The sequence below is a fragment of the Scylla paramamosain genome, chromosome 22 (assembly GCF_035594125.1).
Source record: "Scylla paramamosain isolate STU-SP2022 chromosome 22, ASM3559412v1, whole genome shotgun sequence".
NCBI classification, from domain to species: domain Eukaryota; kingdom Metazoa; phylum Arthropoda; class Malacostraca; order Decapoda; family Portunidae; genus Scylla; species Scylla paramamosain.
This window is the reverse complement of record NC_087172.1, coordinates 17,257,430-17,262,105: the sequence shown is the minus strand read 5'-3', so window position 1 is coordinate 17,262,105 and position 4,676 is coordinate 17,257,430. Positions and strand designations below refer to the sequence as shown.

General features: G+C 40.3%; 1 long non-coding RNA gene across 1 annotated transcript in view; it reads right to left on the bottom strand.

Annotated features, from left to right (window-relative positions):
• Positions 1 to 1,398: 1,398 nt before the first annotated feature.
• Positions 1,399 to 4,676, bottom strand: part of LOC135111700 (uncharacterized) — a 4,550-nt gene continuing 1,272 nt past the window's right edge. Inside the window, exons 1-2 of the long non-coding RNA XR_010273878.1 lie at positions 4,407 to 4,676; positions 1,399 to 2,196 (exon numbers count right to left, since the gene is read on the bottom strand). The exon at positions 4,407 to 4,676 is cut by the window's right edge and continues 1,272 nt beyond it. This is a non-coding gene — a long non-coding RNA (uncharacterized LOC135111700). The remainder of the gene's footprint in view (positions 2,197 to 4,406) is intronic.

Here is a 4,676-nt window from a genome sequence, read left to right as displayed (position 1 = left end):
AAGAAATCACCCATGGAAAGATATCATATATCATACACACATGATGCTTTGAAGAATCTGTTAGCACCTTCACCTGACTATTCAGTACAGGGTGTGTGTTCTGGTATGATAGCAGTAGTCTGGTGTTCTTCTCTCAGGGATAGAAATTACTAAACTTTAGTATGTAACTATGATCATCTTAAGATCCAGTACATTCAACACAATAATTCCCTAATATGCTTAAAATTGACCAACACAATGCAAAGCAATATTCATGACCAAAACATAGTGATAACAACGCATTGTGTTACATGCGCTGTAGAATGTTGCACTCAATATCAAGCATAGAATACCTGGGCACTCATTTCAAATTAAGTTTACTAAACCACAGAAGGAAAAGTTCATCACACAATAATGAGAATATCTTTTAGTGTGCAGTGGCATAACAGTTAGCCCACTCAGCCCACAGCCAAAAGGTCCAGGGTTCAAATATGTAGCTTGACAAAGACAAATTGTACAATTTGTCTTCTTTCAACTGGCAGAGAACAGGTACACAATGTGAGTCAGGAACTGTGATCTTACTTTATCACCTAGAGCAGAAAGTTGGGAATCCAATGCTCCCGTGTGTGTGTGTGTGTGTGTGTGTGTGTGTGTGTGTGTGTGTGTGTGTGTGTGTGTGTGTGTGTGTGTGTGTGTGTGTGTGTGTGTGTGTGTGTGTGTGTGTGTGTGTGTGTGTGTGTGTGTGTGTGTGTGTGTGTGTGTGTGTGTGTGTGTGTGTGTGTGTGTGTGTGTGTTCCACCAGAAATAGTTGACACCACACCCTGAGGACGTGAACAAGGCAATATACTTAAAACAATATATTCTATTGGCATGAAGTCAGTAAAGTAGCATAATATTTTAGATTTTGTAAATATGGATAAGACAATTAAAAAAGAGAGAGAGAGAGAGAGAGAGAGAGAGAGAGAGAGAGAGAGAGAGAGAGAGAGAGAGAGAGAGAGAGAGAGAGAGAGAGAGAGAGAGAGAGAGAGAGAGAGAGAGAGAGAGAGAGTGAAAGTTGTACTAATTTAGTAAACTTGTCTCAAGGTTAGGGTTCTTTTTCCCACAATATGGAACCAGAAGTCATCTTGTGTAGCACTGCCTATTAATACCTAACACTATTTGCCAAAGATTTTTAGGCAGGATTAAAGGTAATACTGTACTTCTAAAATGGATAGGCCTATAGTACTTCTGCATGTCAATTAGTTTACTGCTCTTATGTCTTCTACAAACTAGACTGTTACAATGTGACTGACTGAAGTATTGACTACATTGTATGTATGACAGTGAGAACTGGATGCCAAAGCTGTGGACACCTGTATACCACCACCACCACAACCACCACTGCCTACTTTCGGTGCCTCCTTCAATGAAACACCATCATAACAAACCTCTGTAATTTTATTCAGTTTCTTCATTTGTACCCGGCATGAAAACAATCAAATATATCACATCTTGCATAACTGGTAATTTTTATTAAAATTTCATAGTAGATTTCCTTCTCATATGAAGACCATAAACTTAAAAAGAAAATAGAGCAAAATTAGTTGTGCCAGGGAATTCTCCAGCCTACAGAGGTACGTATATAGGAACTGGAAGCTTTGGTAACAGCAAAAAGCATACTGGTCTATCTATCCAATTACTTGTATCTGATGCTTGTTCATAAAAAATAAGAATATCCAATTATTTATCTTTTTATACGCTTGACAAGGCTTCACAGTCCCTCTTCTCTGACATCTGCCAACTTCTCATTAGCACCATATACAAATTTAGTCACAGACACCAACACTTCTATAGTGAATCAAGCCTTGCTTGGTGCTCAGGGTGTTGGCTGTACTTGTTCCACATTGATGCCATGTTGACAGTCAATAGGAATAGGAACATCTCTCTCTCGCTCATACTGTAATCCTTTGCCTTAATTATTCCAAAATTATAGGTTTTTATATGTGACTGCTTGGTTTCCTAGATGGCTTTCAATTTCATGATGGATCATCGATGCTGTATATCTTCCAATACTTAGCAATGCATGTAGGTTATGCGGCACTGCCGCCCTTCTGTCCAGGGGTGAGGTGGCAACAGAGTGGACAGGTACAGTCAACACCATGAGTACTAAGTTAGTCCGGATCCACTGTAATATCTTGGCCCCACTTGAGGCTGCATCAGAAAAACAATGCCATCGTACTGTAAAAGACAATTGAAAAATACACAACAAAGAAGCTAAGGATTCCTCATCAGCATATTTGTTCCAACAAAGATAAAACTGGACATCTTGTCTCAACTACCATCTTTAAAGGGCACATCAGCCTGGTATAAAAACATAGAGATTTATTATACAAATTGTAGTTTTGAAGAATATACACCAGTTTCATTGTATGCAAGAAATAAATTCTGAGAAGACTTCACACAAGAATTCACATGTAGGTATGGACCCAATATTTCCTATATTTACATAAATAATGGATTATATTTTGTGATCCTGCTTTTTGACCTCATGAATGCTGATTTCAAGATTTTTCATATCAAAGCACTAATCCAGTGTTAGAATACTATTAGAGCATATCCTAACGTCAGATTTCATCTGATAAACACAATTCGACAAAAGTTGACCACGTGATGGAATCAGTGTTAGGATGCCTTCTCGGACAGCTTTCAAACAGCAAGCATATTCAAACAAGCCGCAGCAGTAGCTCCATCTTCCCATGATGGGGGATATGTACTGAATGAATTTAATGATAAATTACTAATCATGAAAAAAATATCTCCTTGAAAGGAACTTCTGATCGTTTCTGTACAGGACACAATATCAAAGTCATCAAAAGCCATTACAATATTTTGCCCTGAGCAAAATGAGGAGCACAAGTCACACCTTCAGCTCTAGCCGTGGTGAGGTGGACATGCTGTGTCTCACACTGCTTTTCACACACTTTACACCTAAGTGAATTTTCTTCCACAAATATAGAGCATTTTGTCAAATGACATGCATATTTTCATGCAACATGTAATGAAATCCTAGTGTGTCTGGTGTAATCTATTCCCCACAAATTCAAATTTGGTAGCATTTAAAACTATATACATACAGTACCTACGTAATTCCTTTCCAGCGTCTTACATTAGTGCCTGTCTTGTACCTAATGTCACAAACCTTTTTTTTTTTTTTTTTACATCCACAACTTCAACTTGATCTCAATACTATGCCCTCTGAAATATCAAAAGTTCATCCCAAACAGATAATGCAGTACAATTCATACCACATCCTTCAAACTGTCAGTTCAATAAAAGCAATAAAAGCATTCAGCAACTATGAAATGGTAATTTCTTAATACTGTTCTTCCAGCTTCATTCAGTTTTCCATTTCAATCCTAATACCTTTACTGCTTCACTGCTTGAATTTCATCCCTTTCTTAATTATCATAAATAATCAGAAAAAATACACACACACACACACACACACACACACACACACACACACACTGTAAGAGGCACTTTCAGGAATAACTAGCCAATAATTACACACAATACACACAAATTCAATAAATGTGTCCTAAACACACAAAAAACACTTAAAGCCTCCACCTGATCAATTCCAAATGTCACATTCTCCTCAAACCTTAAAGGTGATGGACATAGAGATTTTCATTGGGTCTGTAATGACAAATTTTCTTCATCCCCACCTCCTACCATCACATACAGCACAACTCCATGTAAAAGTATCCGTAATCTTATCTTTGTATTCTTATCAGCATCGCAGAATGTTTCAGCAAAGTAATATCTACAGGTATACACAAATATATTCAATACACATACAGCACCTACAGATATATCACAATTGTCACACAAGCACACCAAAAACTGATCCTGCACAGTATTACCAAATCAATGTGCAATACTGGGCCGGGGAACGGACATCACTGCAAATTGATGATGCTGAAGTAAAAAAAAATCTTATGAAAATTAACACAAAACGTCACTACAGCATCACAATAATGGGCAGGTGTGGAGTGCAAGGCCACGGAAGGCGCGGCACAAGGTTGTCTCGCCTCTCCAACCAAATGATACTATGGAGAAAAAAAAAGTGCAAGTCCCTCTCAAGTTCCCGTCTGGCACAGCCTCCCGCCCTCAGTGGTGTCTGTGGCGTGCAAACTTGCCTTTCCATCACTCCTCCCGCCCCAGCACGGCCAGCCAGCCCTTCACACCTGTCCCGACGCCCTGCCCGGGGGGAGATGCAGGTGAGCAGGCCGAGATAAGGTTAAGGCCTCCCCAGCATCCCACTTATTGACAGCTCCGCCAGACACAACACGGCCGGACTCTCCCAACTCTACCCGCCGCCCGCACTCCACACGCAGGGACGAGCCACGCCCACACCCGCGCCCACCACGCCACCCCCTACTTACCCCATGTTTATGTTTTCAATGGTCATTTACGCCTCTGCTCTTAGATATTTCCTTAAAAGATTTACACTTCGAGGACCAACGGCTACGAGTACACATAAGGACGCAGACTCAACGTAATGATTATTGCCCCTCGGAGACTCGGCTGGGGAGGAGGCTCTGATCCTCTTTATTGTCGTGTATGAAGGAGGATCCGTTCAAATAAGGCATTGGATTCTACTTAGCGATCGTCCTTTCCCTTCCCTCCTTTCCGCCGCAGCCTAGAGGGCGTCT